The sequence below is a fragment of the Geotrypetes seraphini genome, chromosome 12 (genome assembly GCF_902459505.1).
Source record: "Geotrypetes seraphini chromosome 12, aGeoSer1.1, whole genome shotgun sequence".
NCBI lineage: Eukaryota > Metazoa > Chordata > Amphibia > Gymnophiona > Dermophiidae > Geotrypetes > Geotrypetes seraphini.
The window spans coordinates 26,692,664-26,719,909 of record NC_047095.1 but is presented as its reverse complement, the minus strand read 5'-3'; the positions used below and the strand labels follow the sequence as shown (position 1 = coordinate 26,719,909).

Here is a 27,246-nt window from a genome sequence, read left to right as displayed (position 1 = left end):
AGGCACATACAGAGGAAGCTTGGTCATCACGTAGCCCAGTGCCATGTCATGCAAGGATTTGAATGCTAGTATTGAGCCCTTGAAGACACAACGTTTGGGTACAGGCAGCCAGTAAATCAATGATAGAGCCTAGGCGACAGGGTCGCGGCACGGAGGTGTTTTAGAAGTCTGATTGCTGCATTTTTTTACATGCTGGAGACATATGTTCTTCGCTATGAGACCATGCAGGAGAGGACTAAGGCATGTGCTCATGCCTACACTACTGAAACATATGCACCTAAATTATAGAATCCTAAAATTTATGCAGAACTGTGTGCCCTGCCCATGCTCTGCCCATGTGCATGCCCAACTTCCAACTAAATGCTATTGGATTTAGTTATCTTTTTATATTATAGCACTTAGCTGGAATTGTATACGCATATACAATAATCCCCCAAAATTTGCGAGGATTCCGTTCCAGGAACCTCCATGAATTTTGAAGAACCATGAATGTGGTTTTGCACCTGTCAAAATGCAGGGGAGAGCAGATGGAGCACCAGCAGGTGAAGAAAATCACTTGCAGTCTGCTCCAACCGCCTCTTCCTGTAGTAAAGTCAGGCTTCACCAATCAGGAGCTGCTTTGATACACAGCTCCTGATTGGTGTAGCCCAACTTTACTACAGGAAGAGATGGTCGGAGCAGACCGTGAATGAGTGAGTCAGCGATTCGCAAACCGTGAATTCGTGGGGGAACACTGTTCACCAGGGGTCCCCAAAGTCCCTCCTTGAGGGCCGAATCCAGTCGGGTTTTCAGGATTTCCCCAATGAATATGCATGAGATCTATGTGCATGCACTGCTTTCAAAGCACATTCATTGGGAAAATCCTGAAAACCTGACTGGATTCAGCCCTCAAGGAGGGACTTTGGGGGACCCCTGCTGTACATAGTTATGCACAAACTAAGGCCCCCTTTTATCAAGTTGTGATAGGAGATTTTTTTTTTTAATTGCTGGCCACTGTGGTAAAAGCTCCTGTTGCAGTGGCAGGCGATAAAAAACCCTAACGTGGCTTGATGAAAGGGGGCCATAGCTTGTAGATAAAAAGGAAGCAGAACTGTGAAGTTGAGAGAATCTTAGGTGGGACAGGAGCACCGGTAGCAAAGGGGCTGTTCTCTGCTCTGGGCTCAATATTCTCAATGGTTAAGGGTAAATAGAAGGGTGCCCCAGGGGTATGTGCTAGGAATGTTGTTTTTTAAATATTTTTATCAATGATCTAGAGATGGGAATAACTACATAGTAATATAGTAAAAGATGGCAGATAAAGACCTAAATGGTCCATCCAGTCTGTCCAACAGTTACACTCATTAAAAATTCATGCTTAAATTGAGTCATCTTTTTTTCTTTGATATTACTGGATGCTAGACCACAGATGTTTGCTCAGAATTACTGGAGTTGCTGTTGAAGCTCGATATGTTGAGTTTCAACTATTGGAGTTGCCATTGAAATCCACTCCTCTAGTGAGATAATTTGCTGATGACACTAAGTTGTTCAAAGTTATTAAATCGCAAGAGTATTGTGAACAATTGCAAGAGGACCATGTGAGATTGGGCATCAAAATGGCAGATGACATTTAATATAAGCAAGTGCAAAGTGATGCTTATGGGAAAGAGGAACTTGAAGTATAGCTACATGATGCAGGGATCCACGCTAAGAGTCACCGTCCAGAAGAACGATCCAGGTGTCATCGTTGAGGGTACGTTGAAACCCTCAACTAAGTGTGCAGCGGTGGCTAAGAAAGCAAATAGAATTTTAGCAATTATCAGGAAAAGGAATGGAAAACAAAGATGAAAATATTATAATGCCTTTGTATTGCTCTACAGCAGGGTTGCCCAAGTCTGGTCCTCGAGATCTACTGGCAGGCCAGGTTTTCAGTTTATCCACAATGAACATGCATGAGAGAGATTTGCATACCAAGAAGGCAGTGCAGGCAAATATCTCTAATGTATATTCATTGTGGATATCCTGAAAACCTGGCCTGCCAGTAGATCTCGAGGACTGGACTTGGGCAGCCCTGCTCTAGAGCATGGCCGCACCTTGAATACTGTGTGCAATTCTGGTTGCTACATCTAAAAAAACGATAGAAAAGGTACAGAGAAGGGCAACAAAATTGATAAAAGCGATGGGACAACTTCCCTATGAGGAAAGGCTAAAGCGGCTAGGGCTCTTCAGCCTGGAGAAGAAATGGCTCGGGGGAGATATGACAGAGGTCGATGTAGAGTGGAACGAGTAGATGTGAATTGCTTGTTTACGCTTTCCAAAAATACTAGAACTAGGGAACATTGAAGATGCTACTAAGTAGTAGTTTTAAAACAAACCAGAGAAAATATTTCTTCACTCAATGTGTAATTAAACTCTGGAATTCATTGCTGGAGAATGTGGTTTAAAAAAGGTTTGGATAATTTCCTGAAAGAGACGTCCATAAGCCATTATTAAGATGGCTTGGGGAAATTTTCTGCTTATTCCTAGGATAAGCGGCATAAACTCTGGGATTTTGCCAGGTACTTTTGACCTGGTGTGGTCACTGTTGGAAACAGGATACTGGGCTTGATGAACCTTCAGTCTATCCCTGTATGGCAACTCTTATGTTCACTACCTCCGCTCTTCTTCCCTGCAGGGACGGAGGGGATAGAGCAGAATGCCTCTGTTGTACTGGAGTCTGAAAAGAAGTGGTGGAACTGTGCTCCAGGCCATTTCCCCCACAAAATAAGCCTTGGGCACATACAGTATATACCTGCATGCTCATCATTTATGAATAGAGTTACCAGGCGTCCGGATTTCTCTGGACATGGCCTCCTTTTCGAGGACATTAACGGGGGTCCGGACGGATTTTCAAAACCCAGCACTTTGTCCGGGTTTTGAAAAGCTTCTTCGAAATGGCGTTGGGCAGGAGGACATCTGTGCATGCACAGATGCCCTTCTGCCCAACAAGAGCAGGCAGTGGGGAGGGGGGACATAATGGGGTGGGGATGGGTGAAACTGGGCAGGGATGGGGGTGGGGCTAGGGATCTGGATTTTACTAAAGTAAAATCTGGTAACCCTATTTATGAGTGTATTTGGCATGTAAATACTGTATTAGTAAAGCAAAGCAAATCAGAAGGAATGCAACAAGATGTGAGGCAAATCAGGGAAATAGGCTGCAGATGGAACAATGAGGTGGAGTCAGGAGCTGAAGGAAGCAGATTTAATAAAGACCCAACTTGGCATGTGCCTGCATCAGGGTCTATACACATAAAAATATGTAAAAAAAAATACAACAATAAATAAACCTGTCTTCACCATTGTATGTAGCATTGTTTGTTCTTTTTGAAGGATTATTGTGTAGTATTGTTTATGTTTTTAGCAGTATTCTGTTGCATATTACTGAATATGTTGATCTTACTACACATGTTGCTACTGTACTCCACTGAGGATCATTAGTGCTCAGGAGAATGGACCTCATTTTAACCCTTTATTTGGCAGTGTTGCTCAGAAGCCACATGTCTCTTCTTTGGCTCTTATGGGAGATCTGCATCTCCAAATGCCTCTTGACTTGGCACGGCTCCTCTCGTTCGACATCAAGTTGCGTAAAGCAGCAGTTCCACCATCTGTCAATTAAAGGGTTAAATAAATAAAAGTATGTTATTGCTAAACAAGCTGAAGGTGAATATATTTAGGTAAATTGTGTTAATTCTTAGCTATGTCACTTTGCTTAAAATTATCATCAGGGCTTATGTTGTTACGATAATATTAAGATGCATTACAGCTGTACCCTTCTGATAAGAAGACTTGTAGAGTTTGTTAGCCGTCAGCCTTCATCTGTTTTTCAGTTCAAGGATAAAGCCTTTCCCATTGCCTCAGGGATTTCTTGCAGCTGTCAGAAACTGAGTTGTTCTTGTTCTCTGCAGAGGATTCCAAGAGGCCAAAACCTGGTTCTCGGGTTGGGGTAGATGGGGGGATGATTTAGGAGCTTGAAAGGTTACAGAATCATTCTGTATCCCACACAATGTTGTTTCCCACTGATTTACATAGTGGATTAATGATTAAAAAAAAAAAAAAAAGACAGACCAGTACAAAACTGTACATATCATAATAATGTTGGGTTTGTTCTAAGCTTTTCTTTTGCATGTGAGATTGTACTATAGCTTTGTGATTACAAAATAACTCCCTCCCCCTTCTGCCCCTTCCCTGAATCTTTTTCCCTTTCCCTACTTTGCCCTCTCTCCCTCTCACCTCCTTCTACCATCTCTCCCTGACCCCTCGGACTTCCCCATGTCTATCTCCCCCCTCTCTTGCTCCCTCTGTTCTCCTCCAAATCCATCTCTCACTGTTCCCCTTCTACTCCCTCTTCTGTCCTCAAGTCCATCTCTCCCTGTCCCTTACAAATCTGACATTTTTCCATCCCTCCCTCCTTTCTTCCCTTACCCCATTCGTGAGTCTCATATCTCTCAATCCTTCCCTCATTTGAATCTAACATCTCTCCCTTTCCCAAGACCTATATTGCTCCCTTTCTAACTTCTACCCTTCCCCCAAATCTGAAATGTTTTGGGAGGAGCCTTATTTCTAGGCAGCACTTCAATGGAAGCGTCATCTTGCTGCTGGCCGGCGTACTTGCTGGTCGGCTCTCTACCACATCTCTTTCCTGACATCTACTCCTCCCACCCTGTGTGTGTCTACACTAAATTTCTTGTAACACTTGCTGTGCAGCAGAACTGATTCACAGTGTCGCTCTGCTGCCAGCCCCGGTGTCTTCTCTACCCTGTGGCCTGCCCACTCTGACAACTTCCTGTTTCCACTAGGGTGGGCTGCACTGGAGACAAGACCCTGAAACTGAAGGCAGACAACGCAATGAATTGTTTAAATTCAGGGTAAATGCATGCAAGGGGGAGGAGGAGTAGATGTTGGGGAAAGGATGCGGCACAGAGAGTCGACAAGCAGGTGTGCTGGCCAGCAGCAAGATGCCACTCCCTTGAGAGTACTGAGGCCGCCGCCTCAGTTAGTGTTTCTCTGCCCACAGGATCCTTGTTGGCCCTATCACTACCAGCAATTTTTGGGGAGGCCATGGCCCCTGTGGCCTCCCCTATTCCGACGCCTATGGCCTCGGTTTACCGTATGGCTCCAGAAAAAAAGAGGATGGAATTGAAAGCAATGGAAGCAAAACCCAGATGTCTCAATCCGTCCTCTTTTTTTTTTCTGGAGCCATATGGTAACCCTAACCTGGCCCCACGGCCCCCTTGCTCATGTTACTACAGGCCCCTTTTTCTATTAATGGTCATGTGCTAATTTCAGAAGCAATACAATGTTCCCTCGAAAATGTAGATCAGTTTGTATTTGGAAACATCTCTATTTGCCCACTTGTTCCTTCTCTGATCATGTGCTAATTTCTCCATTAGTGCATGAGACCTTACTGTCACTTATTTTCTAGGTGGTAAGGACTCGCCACTAGATTTTTAGATTTAGATTTATTTCTATTTATAATTTGCCTTTATCCAAAGTAGAGCACAAGGTGACATATACAATCATAAAAACAAATAAAACATAATACAAACACAGGCAAACACTAACCATGCATTAATCAGCGTGTGGCAACGTACCTGCGTCAACCGATTAGCACAGAACACACCTACTCTCCACCTCCATACATGCCCCCAACACTAAAGGTTTCTATGTTTTAGTGCATGGGAAGTATGCGTTGATCCATTAACTACAGCGGGATGCCTGAGGGGGCCCTGAGGAAGTGCTTTTTTAACCTGCAGTGAGCTGGTGTTAGTGCTTACTGCTGCTCAGTAAAGGAACCCCTTAATTTTCAACTCTTTCTTGTGACCCTTGTGCAAATTAACTCTCTTTTTTTTCTAGAAGCAGCTTTTGACAGAGCACTGTAGGACAGGAGACTGCTTCTTGTGTCAGCGATGCTCTGTAGAGTGAGAGATGATGAGAAGGAGAGGCAGAGTATTGCCTGATGAAGCAGTTGGGACATGAACACTCCATTGAGTGTTGCTAGCTGCCTGCTGAAATTTAAGATGTTTACTTTGATTTATGCTCTATTGCAGTGTTCTTCAACCACCGGTCCATGGACCAGTGCCGGTCCACAGAAATTTCCTGCCAGTCCACAGGGCCAGCACGTGCATCAGGCCCAAAACAGTGTTCTTCAACCGCCGGTCCACGGTGCGATCGATGCGGCGTTATCTTCGAGCCAGCTCCCTCTTCTTAACTGATTCAGTGCACAAAGCCACGGGCAGTGGCTCCTACGGGCATCCTGCGCCTGAACTGGAAGCCTTCTCTCTGACGTTGCAACGTCAGAGGGAAGGCTTCCAGATGAGGCACAGGACGTGCAAGGTGCAATTAGTACTATTTTGGGGGCGGAGTCTGGGGTGGAGATTGGGTAGAGATGGGCGGGGGCTGTCCCACGACTTAGCCCCGTGTTCTTCAACTGCCTGTACACGGACCGATGCCGGTCCACAGAATAATTCTTTTATTTCTGCCGGTCCATAGGTGTAAAAAGGTTGAAAAACACTGCTCTAATGGATTATGAAAGAAGATTATGAATACTGTAAATAACAAATAAGTCAAAGGACATTTTTTTTTTAGAAGGTTTTTCTGATTGGTGATGGAGTACTAAAATTCCCAAGTTACATTGATTCTTTACGCTTCAAATAGAATATTGAGATCGAACGAACAACACTTACTGACAATCCCTTCACTCAAAATTATTAATACAAGACGGCAATTTATTTTTTCTATCACAGCCCCTCAAACATGGAACTCGCTCCCTATTTATTTAAGAGAACAACGCAACTTGGATAAATTTAAGAGCAAATTAAAAAGCTTTCCTTTAAGCATGCATTTGATAATTGCACAGCTTCTTTAAAGTGAACTGCTTTTTCATTGATTTTTCCTTTCCATCCGTTTTTTCCTTGAATGTCTTACCTTCTATCAAATATTTTGTATTCCCCTCCCTATTTTTCCTTGTGTTGAATGGGTTTGTCATGCTAGTCCTTAGTCTTGCAAGACTTAGTTTTTGTCATTTGTTGTATTGTTCCCTAAATTTTGTAATTTTAGTGATATGTACATCGCTTAGAATTCGGATTAAGCGATTAATCAAATTTTTATTAAACTTGAACCCATGTGGGTGCCATATTTGTCATGGTATGTTTTTACCATGCTTTGTTAACTATGTTATGCCATCTCTGTCGGATAATGTCCTGCCATGCTAAGTTTGCCATCACCTTCTATAAATACACTTTAATATGTATGTAAACGTGTAACCCGTTCTCAGCTCTCCTGGGAGGACGGGATATAAAATAGAGAATGACACGGTGACAAAATTCATCACCATTCCCATCCCCGCGGATAACTGTGGTAAACCATCTTCATGTCATTTTTTAAGGAGAGAGGGAAGAATCAGAGTATGAATGGCCACAACCACTGACCCTCAAGCTTTGCTTTGAAGAATGCTGGTGTAGAAGGACTGAGGTTGAAACAGACACTACAGAATGACAGTCTCTGGAATCCAGAGCAGATATTGTGATGTCATAATGCCTCATTCCACCAGTGCCTAAGAGCCAATCACATCAGTGATGTCACAATGGCTTCATTATCCTTGGCTCACATAAGAATCAGAGTATGAATGGCCACAACCACTGACCCACAAGCTTTGCTTTGAAGAATGCTGGTGTAGAAGGACTGAGGTTGAAACAGACACTACAGAATGACAGTCTCTGGTATCCAGAGCAGATATTGTGATGTCATAATGCCTCATTCCACCAGTGCCTAAGAGCCAATCACATCAGTGATGTCACAATGGCTTCATTATCCTTGGCTCACATAAGAATCAGAGTATGAATGGCCACAACCACTGACCTGCAAGCTTTGCTTTGAAGAATGCTGGTGTAGAAGGACTGAGGCTGAAATAGACACTAAAAAATGACATGGGATTATTTCCCGCGGTTATCCGCGGGGACGGGAACGGTGATGATTTTTGTCACCGTGTCATTCTCTAATATAAAACCCAATAAATAAATAAATACCCACTGAAATCTTTTCCTCCTTGAGTTTGAATGTTCATAGCAATTTTCATTTTGGATTCTATTGTTGTGACTGTACACATATTGGACTGGAGTGTTTCTTGAGGTAAATTCATCCTGTAGGTAGAGTATGCACAAGCCATGCAACTTTCCAAGTTTACCTCATCTAACAACCCCCTCTCCCCCTTTTACAAAATCATAGCACGGTTTCTAGCGCCGGCCGTGGCAGTAACAGCACTGACACTCATAGAATTCCTGTGAGCGTCAGAGCTGTTACCGCCGTGGCCAGCACCAAAAAAATGCACTACGGTTTTGTAAAAAGGGGAGGAGGGGGGTTATTGTATGTGTTTATATTTGGTCACATTACTATTATTATGCTGTTAATCTTGAAGTTTTTACGCTAAACTGTACCTGATGTACATAGCCTTTGGTGAATCTCTTCATAAAGGCAGTTAAGTAAAAAAAAAAAAAAAAAAAGCTCTTTTGCCACTTTTATTTATTTATTGGTTTTTAAAAATTCTCCATGCCTGAATGACTTTAAGAAAATAAAAAAAAAACTTTGATGACAACCAGGCAAAATACAGTCATGGTAAGCCTGACATTCAGCAGGTACAGTGAAAACAAGGAAACTATTACAGTTGATGAGAGTAAAATAATTACAAATGACTAACAGTAAAGTGATTACAAAGAGTAATGAGATGGCCGTGTCCTGCATTATCCCTAGATAAGGATGCTGTTTTGGAATTAAACCTCTGATATTGAGCCCACCATAATCATTTGTTTTTAAATGCTAGCAGCCATGGGCTGTGTTGCTAAATATCCAGATACTATGCTAAGTGCTTGGCATTATTTGGACAGTGACAATATTTGGCCACTATCTCATCAGCTAATCTGGATATTCATTGTCCTAACTCATCCACATAATTATCTGGGCAGTGGCGTTGAAGACTGGATAACTCTGATTTCTGCCCTGGCTCTGTCTCTAGCACATCCAGCCAGTACTACAGTGGTCTGCAAATATACTGAGCGACACTATCCAGACAATGCCACTGACTGTCTCAGTGAGACTTATCCGAAATAATCCCTAAGTTATTCAGTGGAGATGATCTCAGCTACATGCCTTCTGCAAAAATCCATCCAAGGCACGGTCTTCAATAAATAAGCAACGGTGAGCCAAGCTGGATGGACAAAGGGAAAGGAGAGAGGGGATGGCGGGTTGTTTTTGGAAAGTGCAAGTCATCCCAGGGAGCTCAGAACAGGTTACAAGGTAACATACATAATAATTGGACAAAGATGAGATACAGCATTCAGTTCTTTCCACCCCCCTCTCCCAGCAATCAAATTCTTCTCAAACTCTGGCATCATGAGTTATTGAGATCCAATCCTGGTTTTCTATAAAGCATTCTGTTGAACAAAAATTAGCAAAACCATTGAAACTTAGCCAACCAAAACTAAGCGTTCATTTTATAATGACATAAAGCAGTGTTCTTCAACCACTGGTCCACAGAAATTTCCTGCCGGTCCACAGGTCCACACGTGCATCAGGCCCAGCACAGTGTTCTTCATCCGTCGGTCCACGGTGCGATCGATGCGGCGTTATCTTCGAGCCAGCTCCCTCTTCCTAACTGGTTCAGTGCACAAAGTCACGGGCAGTGGCTTCTATGGGCATCCTGCGTCTGAACCGGAAGCCTTCTCTCTGACGTTGCAACATCAGAGGGAAGGCTTCCAGATGAGGCATGGGACGTGCAAGGTGCAATTAGTACTATTATGGGGAAGGGGTCTGGCCCACGACTTAGCCCAGTGTTCCTCAACCACTGGTCCACGGACCGATACCAGTCCACAGAATAATTATTTTATTTCTGCCGGTCATAGGTGTAAAAAGGTTGAAAAACACTGACAAAGTATGACAACTGCACTAACAGTGATATTTTCTACAATGAGGGGATTAGTATCTCATCTCTTAGGCCGGGGTGTTGTGGGACCGGGATCCTGGCGAGGCCTAGTAGCTCTGCAGAATCCTAGTCTTGGCGCGAGCATAAAGGTGGTGGAACACAGCTTGCCTGGTGTCTCCCATAAATTGCACACCAAAATGGCCTGGTTTGTCCAAATATTCCACTTTTATTGAACATCAATGAAAGTTCCAAACAAAAAGGTCAAAATTTGGCATCAATAAAAAACCCAAACATTCCAGTTTTCTCTGCTGCTTCTTTTCTCATACACGCCAGTTCTAATCCCAGCACTGGCTGTGCTTTCAGAGATAGGTTCAAACAACAATAATAACACAAAACACAGTTCATCCTATAGGCCAACTTCAAGGTAAGATAGAACAGTTCATGCCTCTGGTAATAGTTTAGGATATAAGGCTTTTAACAGTATTGGCACTAATTATGTCTGTGGTAACCTTGAACAGCAATTCCCCTTAGTAGGAGCAGAGAGGCCGGTTCTCCTACAGGTGTTGCCACTCTTTCCAATCATCTAAGCTCAAGGTAAATTCTGCAGCTTCCAGCACAGGTTCAAAACAGTGTATAAAAATACTTTCAAAACACAAAAACTCCAAAAAGGAAAAAACCCTTCACAAAGGAAAAAGGAAATTCAGGCTTTCCCAAACCTACTCCCATTCCATGGGGTGCTCTTCCCCCTGAGGCATAACATTGTTCTCCAGCCAGTCCATATCACAAACCTCAGACTGTGCTTCAGGATTTTCCATTTCCCAATCCTTGTGAGAACCTTCCTGTGCTGGCCATAAGTTAGCTGCTCTAGCTGACTTCCTTCTCAGATTTTCTTCAGCTTCCAGTCCCAGCTGCCTCTCCTCTCCTTCTGACGAGGGAAGCTCAGAAAAAGGGAGACTCGGCCAGCAACCACGCCCCCTAACAGCAGAGTCAGCTAAATTCTTAAAGAGCCCTGTCCTTCTAGTTCCTGCCTGAGCTCTGTGAACTTTTAAAGGGGCAGGCTCACTCTTGACATTGTGCACAGGATTTCCACTATACCCAGGATGTTTCTTCCACTTAGTCACTGGAACTTTAGTGATACTTACAGGAGCTTTTCCCTTGGCTTTATTAGGCCTAGCCGGATCCCTGTCACAGTGTCAAATGTCAGTCCTCGAGGGCCACAATCCAGTCAAGTTTTCAGGATTTCCCCAATGAATATGCATGAGATCTATTAGCATACAATGAAAGCAGTGCATGCAAATAGATCTCATGCATATTCATTGATTCACAAAAATTCAATACAAAAAGAGCTATACATTCAAACTAATAAATATTTGTATTTTATTTAATCAGTTTTTATTGCACCATATACTTTAAAAATTCAATTAAATGACATATCATATGCATTGGGGAAATCCTGAAAACCCGACAGGGATTGCGGCCCTCAAGGACAGACATTTGACACCCCTGTCTTAGGCCCTCCTTTACAAAGCCGCACTAGCATTTTTAGTGCTAGCCGCGGCAGTATGAACTCCAATGCTCATAGGAATTCTATGAGCATCGGAGTTCTTACCACCATGGCCGGTACTAAAAACGGTAGCTCAGCTTTGTAAAGGAGGGGGTTAGTTTTTTAGACAATGGTTTTGTTTTTTTGTTGTTGTTTGTTTTCTTCATTTCAATAATCTCAACTTTGCAACAATTGCTGTGCCTACATCATAGCGATGTGCTTGGAAAACATATGTTGGGTCATTATTTAGAGGCCCTTTTACTCAGCAGCACTGAAAAGTGGCCTGCGCTAATGCCAGTGGAGGCCTTTCCCGTGTGCTAAGGCCATCTTTAATGCTGCCAGGAAATGGCTGATTTTGCTATTTCTGCAATAATGGTCATGCACTAATTTTCCCGTTAGCGCATGACCATCAGCTTGTGAGCACTTACTGACACCTTTTTGTAGGTGGTAAGGACTCGGCGCTAACCACATGGTAATCGGTTGGTGTGCGGCAATGTAACTGTGTGAACCAATTATTGCAAAATATGCCCCCAGACCCATCCCCAGTGCTAAAATAGTAAAACTAATTTTTAGCATGTAAGAAGCATGTGCACATGCAAAACTTATCACAACACACCTGCGGTAATGTTTTTTAACTTGTGGTTAGCATGCATTAGTGCTTACTGCAGCTTAGTAATTTTCCATGTACACAGTGGTGCCTCACACAACGAACTTAATTCGTTCCAGGAGCAAGTTTGTTATGCGAAAAGTTCGTTATGTGAAACGCGTTAAGAGCAGTGACTAACGACTGCCTGCAGTGCCTGTGCGGAAGGATGCAATACATCGGCAGCGATCGTGGAAGCTCGAGCGACTTCGTTGTGCGAAACGAAGTTCGTTGTATGAATCAAGACATGAAGTTCGTTGTGTGCGGCGTTCGCTGTGCGAGGCGTTCGTTATGCGAGGCACCACTGTATATCATTTGTGTTGTTTCAATAAAGCTATCTGGGGAAGGAATGCATTTGTTTGCTTATAATAGTGTGGGATTCCTTCCTCATTCTAGCCCCCCACCCCAAACCAATAAGTTTCTCCTACCTACTCTCTCAATCTAAAACAAGCCCTTACACCCACTTTTTTTTTTACTTACCGGTACATATCTCTTTCCTGTTACTTAGTCTATTATTATTCCTCCCATTCTCACTGCTACTTTCACCCTTTCAGCTTATTTTTTTTTTTCCTCTCCTAGTGCTAGATCAGGGATGTCAAACTCAATCACATAAGGGAATAAAATCTAAAACATAGAATGTCGTGGGCTGAATTTTTTATTAAGATACTTAGGGGTCCTTTTATTAAGGTAAAAATTAGAATCTTGCACAGTGCATTAATGCTTTGGAATACTATAAAATGCACATAGCAGAACTCAAACACAATTAGGATACATTTTTTAAAAATGTAGCCTTCTTGGGCTATGCAGCCTCTGAAATTAATAACACAAGTTGATATGCATTAGACACAATGTTTGCATGAACACCAGGAGGGCACTGTTTTCCCATTTAAGCAAAGATATTTTATTGTATAAACATAATACCAGGAAAACCCCTCATTTCTATGCAAGAATTTGTATTGCTTATCTGTATCACTTCCTCTTTTGTCATTTTCAATACAGCCATCTTTATCTTGACTATTTTCCTTGGCATCAAATATTCCTGGTCATATATTATAATCCAGCATCAGTTACAAAGCATTTGTTTTATATAGCTTTTCTTATCAGGGAAAATGAGACTTGAAGAGATACATACAAATAGTTTCTTCTCTTAAGCTTGAAATGGAAATAGTGCAGTGCAATTGTTTGAGTGATGTTAATCTGGAGATCCCATTTCAACAACCCAGTCAATTACCCAGCAGAAAATTGTCAACATTGGTGAATAAAATCATCACACTCTGTATTTAAAACACACAACTTGAAGGCCTTCAGCAAGTTCAAAGATCATATGACCTCCCATTTCCTCCATTTTATGCAGCATTGTAGGTTGGTTCTGTCTCAGAATTGTGCAATCCATTGAAAATGCATAAACCTCATTAAGGGTCATTCCATATCAATGCTCGACCTCCTTCAAATTGAACAAACTTTTTATGTTGATGTTCCCTAGGGTCTCAAGCAAAACCATGCAAGATTTATGGCTGGATCTCTATTAGTTTGAGACTTACAGGCAGCTGAATGAAGGTCACCTTCAGAGTGTCATGCTCAGAATAACACAAAACAGCCATTTTGTTCAGGTGCTGCAACCCAACAAAACATCAGGATTAGTACAACCCTTGGTACTAAGTTCATGTGCAAAGCAGAATCATAGAAATTTCAAAGGTTTACATTCAATTGACTTTGCTACAGTTGATCATCTGAAAGCTATTACAAAACAAGACTAAACCAGGCTAAAAACTTTGTCCATGTTGTAGGCAAGTTGGAAAAAGTGGAAGGCACCTCTGTAGATGCAATTATAGTATCCTTTTTTTTTTAAGGCGCCTATGGGTGCCTACATTTTTTTTTTTTCAGAAACATATTTTATTGAAAAATATCACAGCAATTCAAAGTAAATACAACACAATCGAGTGGAAATAATTGCCATGAACAAGATGTGGTATAAGATATTCAGTCATTAATATTCATTTTCTCCCACCCACCCTTCCCCTTAGGAGCAGAACAGCTCCTAAGTCTCCATTGTAAAATGGAACAAAACCAATAGGGCATTCACAAGTTTGGGAATCTGCTCCAGGCAACTGGCGTCAAAGAATTCCAAAATGGTTACCATGTAAACTGCAAACATCTCCCTTTGTCTTTCCATCTGCAAATGGTGGATGAGTATGAGGAAAGGCTGAAAAATTTGTGGCTGTACTCACTCGAGGAACGTAGGGAGAGAGGAGACATGATCGAGACGTTTAAGTATATTACCGGCCGTATCGAGATGGAAGAAGAGATTCTCTTTCTCAAAGGACCCTCAGCCACAAGAGGGCATCCACTCAGACTCAGGGGCGGGAAATTTCATGGCGACACCAGGAAATATTTCTTCACCGAGAGAGTGGTTGATCCTTGGAACGAGCTCCCGGTGCAGGTGATTGAGGCAAACAGCGTGCAAGAATTTAAGAGCAAATGGGATGCCCCATGTGGGATCCCATAGAGGGTTAAGCCAAGGGAACCTGTCACCAGGAGTGGGATCCCTAGGATAGTAGACTTGGGGGTAGGTCAGTAGAGTGGGCAGACCTGATGGGCCATGGCCCTTATCTGCTGTCATCTTCTATGTTTCTATGAGTAAGGCCCTCCACTGAGCCAGCGAGGTAGACTCTGAAGTCAGCCAATGCAGCAGAATAGCTTTTATGCCCCAAAGAAGAGATATCTTTAAAAAATCTCTTAGGCACTGGAGCAGCTATGACACAACAAGAAAAAATTAACATGGGTGTTTAATGTACATTGTGCTTGCCATAACACATATGTTGTAAAATCCTGTTCCAAAAATGCTGTATAACAGTGCAGGAATAAAACATATGATCAAGAGTAGCAGTCTGGTGACCACAGTTCGGACAGGTAGAATCTAGACCAGGGGTGTCCAACCTTTTGGCTTCCCTGGGCCGCATTGGCCAAAAAAAATGTTTCTGGGGCTGCGCAAATGCTGCAGTAAGACAGAGGAGGGAACCAGCAAGACGGTTAACACCTGGGGACAGCAGAGGAAAACACTGTATCACCCTCGACCGGGGCTGCACAAAATACTATACGGGCCTCGGGCTGCAGGTTGGACACCCCTGATCTAGACGGAGGGTCATTTGTTTGGCTCAACTGGGCATGATGTAAAGACACGTAGCCATCTTATAACTGATTTCCCAAAGAGAGACCAACAAATGTAGGTGAGACATCATGTTGGTTTAACGTTTAAGCTTTTCTGCTGGAAGTGCCATGCCCAAATCAGCAGACCATCGACCGCTAAAACGCGAGTAATCATAATCTGGTTGCATTTCCTGTAGGCAGAGGTGGTGAAAACGCCAAGGAATATCAGTTTGAGCATCTAGGCAGAGAGCTTCTTTGAGTAGATCCAAATTCTAAGCAGAACATAAGAACATAAGAACATAAGAAGTTGCCTCCACTGGGTCAGACCGAGGTCCATCTCGCCCAGCGGTCCGCTCCCGCGGCGGCCCATCAGGTCCGTGACCTGTGAAGTGGTTTCTGCCTATTTCTATAAACTACCTCTAGTTATATCTGTACCCCTCTATCTCCTTATCCTCCAGGAACCTATCCAAACCCTCCTTGAACCCCTGTACAGAGTTCTGGCCTATCACATTCTCTGGAAGCGCGTTCCATGTGTCCACCACCCTCTGGGTAAAAAAGAACTTCCTAGCATTTGTTTTAAACCTGTCCCCTTTCAGTTTCTCTGAGTGACCCCTAGTGCTTGTGGCTCCCCACAGTTTGAAAAATCTGTCCTTATTCACTTTCTCTATGCCCTTAAGGATTTTGAAGGTTTCTATCATGTCCCCTCTAAGTCTCCTCTTCTCCAGGGAGAACAGCCCCAGCATTTTTAACCTGTCAGCGTATGAAAAATTTTCCATACCATTTATTAGTTTAGTCGCCCTCCTCTGCACTCCCTCGAGTATCGCCATGTCCTTCTTGAGGTACGGTGACCAGTATTGAACACAGTACTCCAGGTGCGGGCGCACCATTGCGCGATACAGCGGCATGATGACTTCCTTCGTCCTGGTTGTAATACCTTTTTTGATGATGCCCAGCATTCTGTTTGCTTTCTTTGAGGCTGTCGCACATTGCGCCGATGGTTTCAGTGATGTGTCGACCATCACCCCCAGGTCCCTTTCAAGGTTACTCACCCCTAGCAGTGTTCCCCCCATTTTGTAGCTGAACATCGGGTTCTTTTTCCCTACATGCATGACCTTGCATTTTTCTACGTTAAAACTCATTTGCCACTTTTTTGCCCAGTCTTCCAGTTTCGTTAGGTCCCTTTGCAGGTCTTCACAGTCTTCCGTGTTTCTAACCCTGCTGCAGAGTTTGGTGTCATCAGCAAATTTGATAACCTCACATTTTGTCCCTGCCTCCAGATCATTAATAAATATGTTGAACAGTAGAGGTCCCAGCACTGACCCCTGTGGAACTCCGCTCGTGACCCATTGCCAGTCAGAGTATTGGCCTTTTACTCCAACCCTCTGCTTCCTGCCAGCCAACCAGTGTTTGATCCATCGGTAGATATCCCCTTGCACCCCGTGGTACCACAGCTTTTTAAGTAGCCGTTCATGAGGTACCTTGTCGAAGGCTTTTTGGAAGTCAAGGTAAATGATGTCTATGGATTCCCCCTTATCCATCTGGCTGTTTATTCCCTCAAAGAAGTACAGCAAGTTCGTGAGGCATGACCTTCCCTTGCAGAAGCCATGTTGGCTCGCCTTCAGTTGTCCATGGTTTTCTATGTATTCGCATATTGTGTCCTTTACCATTGCTTCCATCATCTTCCCTGGAACCGAGGTCAAGCTCACAGGCCTGTAGTTTCCCGGGTTACCCCTTGATCCCTTCTTAAAGATGGGCGTGACATTTGCTATTTTCCAGTCCTCTGGGATCTCCCCTGTTTTTAGGGAGAGGTTACATATTTGGCGAAGTGTCTCTGCTATTTCGTTTCTCAGTTCTTTTAGTACCCTTGGGTGGATGCCGTCCGGGCCTGGTGATTTGTCGCTCTTTAGTCTGTCTATCTGTCTGAGGACATCCTCTTTGCTCACCTCTAGTTTTACCAACCTTTCATCTTGTTCTCCGTTTATAATCTCCTCGGGTTCCGGAATATTGGTTGTGTCCTCTCTGGTGAAGACTGACGAGAAGAATTTGTTTAACCTGTCAGCTATCTCTTTTTCCTCCTGTATCGCTCCTTTCCTGTCTCCGTCATCCAGTGGTCCCACTTCCTCTCTGGCTGGTTGTCTCCCTTTCACATACCTGAAGAAGGGTTTGAAGTTTCTTGCTTCTCCTGCCAGTCTTTCCTCATATTCTCTCTTTGCTTTCCTGACCTCTCGATGACATTCTTTCTGGTGTCTTTTGTGCTCTTCCTGGTTTTCCCTTGTTGGTTCCTTTTTCCATTTCTTGAAGGATGATTTCTTGTCGCTTATAGCCTTTTTAACTGCAGTTGTTATCCATGCTGGGTTTTTAGTTTGATTTTTTTTGCACCCTTTCCTAAACTTTGGGACGTACAGGTCTTGTGCCTCGAGTACTGTGCATTTAAGCAGTGTCCAGGCTTCCTTTACGGTGTTCACCTTCCCTGAGCTGTTGCTGAGCTTTTTTCCTACCATTTTCCTCATGTCCTTGTAGTTTCCTTTTCTGAAGTTGAGTGCTGTCGTTGTGGTTCTTTTCACCTTGGTTGTTCCCATGTTTAATTTGTACTGGATCATGTTGTGATCGCTATTCCCTAACGGTGCTAGTACCACCACTTCCTTTGCGGGTCCCTCTAGCCCGTTGAGGATTAGGTCTAGAGTGGCATCCCCTCTCGTTGGTTCCGTGACCAGCTGCTCCATGAAACAGTCCCTTATTGCCTCTAGGAATTTAGTTTCTCTCGTGCAGTTTGAGTGCCCAATGTCCCAGTCTATTCCCGGATAGTTGAAGTCCCCCATAACCACCACTTTTTCACTTTTGCACACCTGTCTCAGTTCGGCCTCCAGGTCCAGGTCGTTTGTTTCTGGTTGTCCTGGTGGGCGATAGTACAGTCCCAATTTGATGTCAGCTCCTTCCCCTCCTGTCAGCTTAACCCATAGTGACTCCAGACTGTCTGCCCTTATTGTTGTTTCAATTCTGGATGAAGCAATGGAGTCCTTTATATACAGTGCTATTCCTCCCCCCTTCTTGTGTGCCCTGTCCTTCCTGTAGAGTTTGTACCCTGGCAGGGCCACATCCCATTTGTTGTCCTCTGTCCACCATGTTTCTGTGATTCCTATTATGTCTATGTCCTTATTTCTGGCTATAACTTCTAGCTCCCCCATTTTAGTTCTTAGGCTTCTAGCATTTGTATATAGGCAATTTAAGTCCCAGTTTGTTACCTTTTCTTTTGGATCTACTCTTGATTTGTTGCTCCTGCTGGTCTCCTCGCGTGTTGTCTCCTGCGGTGTGTCTATTTCGTCCTCTGCCCGCTTCTTTGTTCTTTGATAGCCCTCTGGTTCCGGCTGTTTCCTCCTTGTTTTGCTCTTTAGCTCTAAATGCCCCTCGGTTCCCTGTGCTGCATCTTTGGGTTTGTGTCCATGTGGTGTCCATTTTGTCTCTAGTCCATTGTTGCCAGTTCCTGTCTCAGTATCTTTGCTCGATACTGTGGTCCGATGTGTCGAGGTCAGATCGACTATCGGCTTTCCCCTTGTTATCAGTTTAAAGTCATGTCTATGCAGGTCTGGATGTTACGTGCCAGCATCCTCGTCCCAGCCGTGCTCAAATGCAGACCATCTCTCCTGTAGAGCTTGTTTTTCCCCAGGAAGGTTGACCAGTTCCGTACAAAGAGGAAGCCCTCCTCGTCACACCATCGCCTCAGCCATCCATTTGTTGCTTGCAGCTCGGTCTGCCTCCTCGCATCTGCCCTAGGTACTGGCAGGATCTCTGAAAAGGCTATCTTCCCTGTCCTCAGCTTCAGCTTCCTCCCCAGGATCTTAAACTGTTCGGTCAGTGTAGTCATGTTGAAATTCCTTCTGCTGACGTCATTTGTTCCGACATGGATTATCACTGCTGTGTCCTCTGTCTCAGCTCCCTCCATGATTCTCTCGATTTTGTCGGAGATGTCCTTTGTCCTTGCCCCTGGGAGACATGTCACTAGGCGATCCGCTCTGCCTCCTGCTATGTGACTGTCCACCTCTCTCAGGATTGAGTCTCCCACCACGATAGCAGATTTACCTCTCCTCAGCTTCCTCCTAGGTCTCAGGTCTGTGTCGGTGATGATTGGGTCCTCCAGTCCTTCCTTCTCCTGGTTGGTTCCTCCGCAAGGTTCCTCTCCCTCGGCTCCTGGTGGGTCCTGGTGGGTCCTGGTGGGTCCTGGCGGGTCCTGTCCTCCATCCGTTTGTTCCCTTCTGAAGAGCGGGTGATCCTGTGTCTCTACCATCCTGCAGGCCTCCTCGATGAATCTTTCGAGCTCTTTGACCTGTTTATTGAAGTGGTTTTCTCTGGTGATGTCCTCAGTTGGTTCAAATTCCTCTGGTTCCTCTATGGAGCGGAGTCCCTCTAGCTCCTGTACTTTGATCTGCAGTCTCCCGACCTCCTTCTTGAGGCTAGCCAGTTCCTGACATCGACTGCATATGTAGGCCTGCCTCCCGGAAGGGAGGTAGACATACATGTGACAGTCGATGCAGTATACTGGAAAGCTTCGCTGACCTTCTGCTGCTTCCATTATTCCTTCCTTGTGACTAAAGTTGGCGCGCTGGAATTTGCCCGACGTGTATCTAAAGTCCCTTGGTGTGTAGGAGTGGTACCCGGTGTGCAGCTAGTAGAAAAATAGATAGAGAAGAGAAGAATGAGAACAGTAGAAAATGAGCGGATATAGTGACACAGTTGCCAATAAGCATAACAGTCTGATGTAGGTATAAGAAATGCAGTTTGTAAGTCCCGTCATCAGTGAGTAAGTGAAATAGATAACATATATCCCGAGCCGTCCAGTGTTGGAATAACAGAGAAATTTGCCCCAGTTCAAAATCAGGGTTACCCCTTATGAGTAGCGAGGGGAAGATAGTAGGATGAGCCTTCAGTAAAGAGCAGAGCTACCTCCAAGCCACTCTCATATAGGATAAGCTTGTATAAAAGGATGAAAATGTTTCAAAAAGGTGTGACATAAAGCACTAAAGTGATAAGGATGTAATTAAATAGTTTCTGCAGGAGTAGAGGCAAATTTAGAGATATCTCTGAGCCAATCATTAATATGATGGAGCTGACATGCTATCGCAAATACTTGAATATTCAATAGCCCCAATCCCCCTTTGTCCCTTAAGGAGGCAACTACTTTATAGGACAAGGTTTCTTACCATTCCACACTATGCGCTTATGGGTTTGAGAGGTAACAGTAAAAGGTAACATCTGAAAGAGATATAACCAATAGGGCAGAAGTAACGTATAATATAAAGCAATTCTGCCCAGCAGAGATACAGTGAAGGCCCTCGACACAGAAAATTTCCATAAGCGAAAGCATGATTTAATATTGAGAGAATATAGTTAAGACAGGTCACAGGGTACCCAGATGCCTAAATACTTTATGACTTCCTCTGCCCAAGTTAAGGGGAAATCTCCTTGCCATGTTGCAGGTATCCCTGGGTTCAATGGAAGGACCACAGATTTATGCTTATTATGCTAGAATCCAGAATAAAATCCAAATTCATCAACTAAGCCCAAAGGTGACCCATCAAAAAGCGCTGGACATTGGTGCGCCGACAATCACAATCTTACATTTGCATGCAGGACAAATGTGCACCGCTGCTCTGACCGCTGTCAGGCCTTCCCATTAGCGCTCTCAGGGGTGTGTGGGGAGGACCCCCCACTACACTTACAACTCCTTATGCTCCCATTGAGGGGGGTCTGGAGGGAACCCCCTCAGTACACTTAAAACTCACGCTCTCCTCCCTAAGCCGGCTCTTCTGCTCTGGGGGTGGGATCCCCCTATTACAATCACACTCTCATTTGGGGGATGCCAACATGGTCTCAATTTTAAAATTGCCGCAATCCCCCCCACACTACACTTACAATTGCATCCCAAAAATCCCACTCCCTTCATGCACACACTTGTCGGTGCGCGCATTTGACGGAGCAGAATTCTCATGGCGCAATTGTCCTGTGCGCTACTGACGGTGTACTAAGCCCAAAAGGGCTGACAATGAAGATTGTACATTAAATAGAACGAACAATATGTCATCAGCAAAGGCCAATACTTTTTCCTGCTGCTCTCCTAGACCTACTCCTTGCACATCACCATCCTTCTGCACAGCACAAAGCAAGGGCTCCAGATATAACAAGAAAAGCAGAGGTGAAAAAGGGCAACCTTGCCTAGTTCCCCGGTGTATAGAGAAGGAAGGAGTAGACTGGCCATTCACTAACACGAAAGCCTCCGAACAATGGTATAGCGCCTGGAGAGCCAGGAAAAAACATCCAGAAATGCCTATTTAGTGTGGTAGGTTGAACAAATATTCCCAATGAATTTTGTTGAATGTCTTTTGGGCATCTAGGCTAACCAAAACTGCCGGTATAGACTTATGCTTACAATGAGCTACAGGCAACAAAACCTTGCTCATATTAACTATAGATTGGCGCCCTTTGACAACTCCCACCGGTTCAGGGCAGATTAAGTCAGGGAAGAGATCCGAGAGTCTATCAGCCAATATTTGGGATAGGAGCTTTAGATCTACATTCAATAGTAAGATGGGCCAATAGGACTCCAGATAGAGTGGGTCTTATGCAGAGTTTGAACCAATAGTAAGATGGGCCAATGGAACTCCAGATAGAGTGGTCTTTTGCAGAGTTTGAACCAATAGTAAGAAGGGCCAATAGGACTCCAGATAGAGTGGGTCTTATGCAGAGTTGGGAAAATCCTCCCTTTGCTATAACTTGTTCAAAATAAGATAAAAGTGGAGCACAGACCCGCTGGAATAAAAGTTTATAAAATTCAGACGTAAATCCGTCCGACCCAGGAGCCTTCGAGTTTATAACTGCTCTCTGTAACTCTTTAGCTGTTAGTGGGGCATTAAACTTAGCTACCTGGGCAGCAGTAAGGTGTGGTAGGCCTGAATCTTCCACATAATCTACAAGCTGAGAATCCCAGTTTGAATTGAGCTCAGAGTACGGTACATAGACTATACAAAGTTTCAAAAAATATTGGCAATATCTTCCTGATCTATTACCAAAATCAGTGAAAGTTATATTTTAATGCAACAGTTGCTTCTTCGTACGTACATGAACCATAGTTTCCTTAGTAAGGTTAGATGGATTACAGAGATATTGATATTTCGCTTTCGAAGTTGTTTCTCCAATTATACAATACCCTGAGAGATGCGATGGGATCGGGTGATCATGTATTGTATAATGTCTCCTCTGAGAACCACTTTCAAAGTCTTCCAATACAGGGTGGGGTTATTTTTATGCTGATCATTATAAAGCCATCCACACTTTTGTAATGACTGCTACAACAGATTATATGTTGGAAGCTCCAATAGAAATGTCTAGCAAACAAAATTAAGAAGAGTGAGCTCCATTTTCGGGCGATCCTGCAGGCTCTTTAGGCAAGGTATTAAGAAAGTCTTGAGCCGCATCCAGAGATTTTAAAGTCCTCAAGCCACTTGCCGTAAAAATCTTCAAAATGGCCGGGTACAGGAGCATAAAAAATTGTTTGCGCGCAAATAATTCAGAGCAGACTGAAGAGAAATGACGGTCTTTTCTCTAAGAGCACTGCAGAATAATCCTGAAAAATTCACACAGTCCTGAAATATTCACAAAGTGAATCCTTTCAAAGCTTGTATTGTTTCAAAACTGCAGCTTTGTGAGCATAGTTATGAATCTTTATGATAACCCCTTGTGGCTGCTGTTGATTGTCTAGCCATCGGCCCAATTGGTGAACTCTCTCCAGGTACACTGGACCATAAGAAGACTTGAAGCGGAAGGCGATGGAAATGGTAGGAGGTTTGCGCCAGAAGATGTATGAGGAGAGACAGGAAGCCATGAATATGTATACCCTAGAGCAGGGGTGTCAAAGTCCCTCCTCGAGGGCCGCAATCCAATCTGGTTTTCAGGATTTCCCCAATGAATATGCATGAGACCTATTAGCATACAATGAAAGCAGTGCATGCTAATAGATCTCATGCCTATTCATTGGGGAAATCCCTGAAAACCCAACTGGATTGCGACCCTCGAGGAGGGACTTTGACACCCCTGCCCTAGAGGAAAGGAGGGACAGGGGAGATATGATTCAGACATTCAAATACTTGAAAGGTATTAACATAGAACAAAATCTTTTCCAGAGAAAGGAAAATGGTAAAACCAGAGAGCATAATTTGAGGTTGAGGAGTGGTAGACTCTAGAGTAATGTTAGGAAATTCTTCTTTAGGGAGAAGGTGGTTGATGAGTGGAATGCGCTTACGAAGGGTTTGGTGGGGAGGTAAATAGTGACAGTTCAAACAAGCATGGGATAGAGAAGATCTCTAATCAGAAAATAATGGATATATATTGAAGGAACTAAGGCCAGTACTGGGAAGACTTGCATGTTCTGTGTCCCATATATGGACATTCAGTTGAGAACTGGCTGGGGAGGGCATCGATAACTGGGATGATTAAGATGGGCTAGAGTGAGCTTTGACTGAGACTCCAGTAGATAGAACCTAAGCACACTACCGGGCAGGACTCTAGGTTTCTGGCCTAGAAATAGCTAAGATTAATTTCGGATCATTATCTGCCATCATTTACTATGTTACTATGTGTGAAAAAATGTCCTGGAAGAATATCTTGCTGATTATTTTAAAGAAAATGACCCTATTATTGCATTTAAGCAATGGATTCACACAGATCAGGATAACTTAGAAACTTGGCAATTATCCTTAGATGATTTTATTTCAGAATTAATTGGTAAAATTTGTAATCTGGCCAGCCACCATTTCATTTCCAAGCACCAAAGTGTCAACTTTGATGACTAATTTATTAAAATACATCTGAGCAAAGATGTCATAAGTTAAAATCATGGTAAGCACAGAAAGCTTAGCTGCACTGTAAAATATCACATTTCTAGCTCATTTGCATGTTACACAATAGAACGCCAAAGATGGCTCTGTATAACATAACGTACCTGCATGCAAATGATACATGCCTTTGGGACTTTAATTCCGACCATGCGGCTGTGGTCATAAAATGCTTGTCCCAAACAAAAAATCTTAAAATTCAGAGTCTTTTATCAATAATAATAATTTTGTATTTATTTTACTTTTTTTTTTCTTTGTTAAAGCAAAACTTTAGGGTGAATACAAATGAATATAAGCATGCCAATGCATGTGGAGGGGCATTTTCAACAGGACATCTAGGTCCGAATTTGGACGTTTCCCATAAGAAGTCTAACATCGGAGGTGGAGAAACAGCCATTTGTGAAACTGGCAAAATCGCTAGATGTCCAAATTGGGGGGAAAATCACCTACTTAGAGATTTTGGCCACCAGGATGTTCAACCTTAGGACATCCAACGTCGCCATTTTCAACCGCAAAAACGTCCAAGTTCAAAACATCCAAATCCAGTCCATTTAGATATGGGAGGGTTCGGCATTGTAATGGACTGGCTACACTGACATACCAGATGTACGCTTCACCATATACCCCTTATTATTTATGCTGAGCCTTCCAAAACCCCCAAAATCTATACCCACTTATCTAACCGTATGGCTGCAGGTGACATCTTTATAGTAGTATAGTAGGGCTTTGTTGGCCTCACACTTTCCATCATAAATGTAGTGTTTGGAGTGGCTTATGGGCTTGGGTCCTCCTCTCTATGGTTCACTAGCCCACCCACCAGGGTACTTAAGACACCTGTATGCAAATCTACTAGGTTTTCCCATACCAGGTGCTGCTGTTCTAGACACAGGTATGTATTGTTTCATTCAGATCTTTGGGGCTGGGCCGTGACCACTGGGGGAATGTGAGGGGTCATGCCTTAATCCCTCCAGTGGTTATCTAGCCTAGTGTTTCCTGGTCCTGTAATACCTCCTTGCCAGTCAGGTTTTCAGGATAGCCACACTGAATATGCATAAACATGATTTATATACACTCCCCCCCCCCTTATATGCAAATTTATTTGGTGCATTATTGTGGACATCCTGAAAGGGGGTACTCCAGGACCAGGTTAAGAAACACTGATCTAGTCCAGGGGTGGGCAACTCCGGTCCGCGATGCCCGGAATCCAGTTGGGTGTCCAGGATTTCTCCAATGACTATGCATGAGATCCCTTTGCATGCACGGGTTTCAATGCATAGTCATTGGGGGAAATTCTGAACACCCGACTGGATTCTGGCCCTCGAGGACCAGTGTTGCCCACCCCTGATCTAGTCGGTTTGAGTACCTTTTTGGCACTTAGACACTTTTAAAACAGGTCTAGCTTAGAATGTCCCAGTTCTGTCCAGGGAGTTTAGGATGATTCAGCACAGCCAGATCAGAACGGCTGTTTCAGCACTGAATGGGCCATGAGGAATCTTCCTACACCCGGCTGTCAGCTCAGGGGCATCATAGCAGTACCTGACCTCATGGGGGGGGGAGGGATCTTCAAACAAGGTATGCCCCCTTACTCTTCCCCACTTCTCTAGTGCCCCTCTCCACCCCCCGCTGACACCACATACCTCCTGAAGAGTTCACCAGCAGCATATTCCTCCTCCTGCTTGCACCAGCCTTGGCTCCCCTCTGATATGACGTCCTGGTCCCACGTCCAGGAAGTGACATCAGAAGGGAGCCAAGGCTGGTGTGAACAAGGGGGTGGAAGAAGCTGCTCACGCCAGCAAACTTTTCAAGAGGTAATGGGGGGCAGAGAGTAGGAGAGGCACTGAGGCCCCTGGCAAGATGGCACCTGGGGGAGGGAGGGGGGATTGGTCCACACACTCCGTTCCTCCTCACTATGCCACTGGGAAGGAAAGGAAGAGAGGCACCAATAGTGACGTGGAGAAGTCGATTCAATATGGCCATTTCAGCGCAGCCATGATGAAACGGCCTGTGCTGAAACGGCCATGATGAATCGTCCCTTTCTGCCATCCAGGATGTCTTGGGAAAGGTTTGATTATTACTGCAAGACATCGAAGTCTAAGCCCACCCAAAGCCCACCTAGAACACAACACCCCCTCCCTTTAGCTTTGGATGCAAGATGTCCAGAAAGGTTTTGAAAATCAGCACATGGACATCCTGGCAATTAGAACATCCAAGTGCCGATATATACTGTTTTTTGGGGGATGTCTTACTGTTTTGAAAATGCCCCTAATAAGCTCTGAGCAGAGCATAAAGAGACAATAGACAAACTTAAAATCAGCCTGCCACAGTCTCTATTCTGGACAAATGAATTTCCTTCTTCTCCTATATAGCCCCCTTTCTACACTGTTCCCATTCTGTGAACTTGTCGACTTTCATGGTTACATCCCTGGCTATCAGTTGTCATGTTACCATGGTATCCCAGCTCTGCCCCCTTATCTTCTTATCTTTAAGCAAGTTTGCAAAAACATGCACCTCATACATTTCTTTCAGCTGTCTCCTTGATGCCAAAGTTTGATCCTTACACATTCCACAGATCTGTTGAGTGTGTCTGGGTTTTGTTTTTTTTTCCTTTTAATTCCTTCAAATTTATGACCGTGAGCATTATATTATACCTCCTTCAATTCTAACCAAAGCAAGGCCAAGACCAAGATGAAATAGGATGGCTTTTGTAGCAAAAAAAAAAAAAAAAAAGTTCTTTTAAAAAACTACACTATAGAGATATGGTGAAAATTTGCATTAAAAAACTGTCGCTCTGATACCAACATTTGAAAATGGGTGGAGAAAATAATTTGAGCATGCTCCCACTGCAAAGTCAGTTCAAATTAATGCCAAGTAGAAAAAATGCTTCTCCATTTTCAGCAGCTTTCTTGGCATATTTAAAGGATTGCAGGAGTGAACATATTTATCCTACTCCATAGGATATATTTGGTAGAAGGGGAAGGGGGAGGGGGAGGAAAAAAATGGCATCTTCCAGAAGTCTGTTTTATTTCCACCAGAAACAGGACACTGGCATGTAGAGGCAAGCTAGAAAGCCACATCAGGCTGTGATAGGTCAAAAATCTGAAGC

General features: G+C 43.8%; 1 long non-coding RNA gene across 1 annotated transcript in view; it reads right to left on the bottom strand.

Moving 5' to 3' along the window:
• Nucleotides 1-3,492: 3,492 nt before the first annotated feature.
• Nucleotides 3,493-27,246, bottom strand: part of LOC117346725 — a 37,451-nt gene continuing 13,697 nt past the window's right edge. The window contains exons 2-3 of the long non-coding RNA XR_004536651.1: nucleotides 13,656-13,727; nucleotides 3,493-3,620 (exon numbers count right to left, since the gene is read on the bottom strand). This is a non-coding gene — a long non-coding RNA (uncharacterized LOC117346725). The remainder of the gene's footprint in view (nucleotides 3,621-13,655; nucleotides 13,728-27,246) is intronic.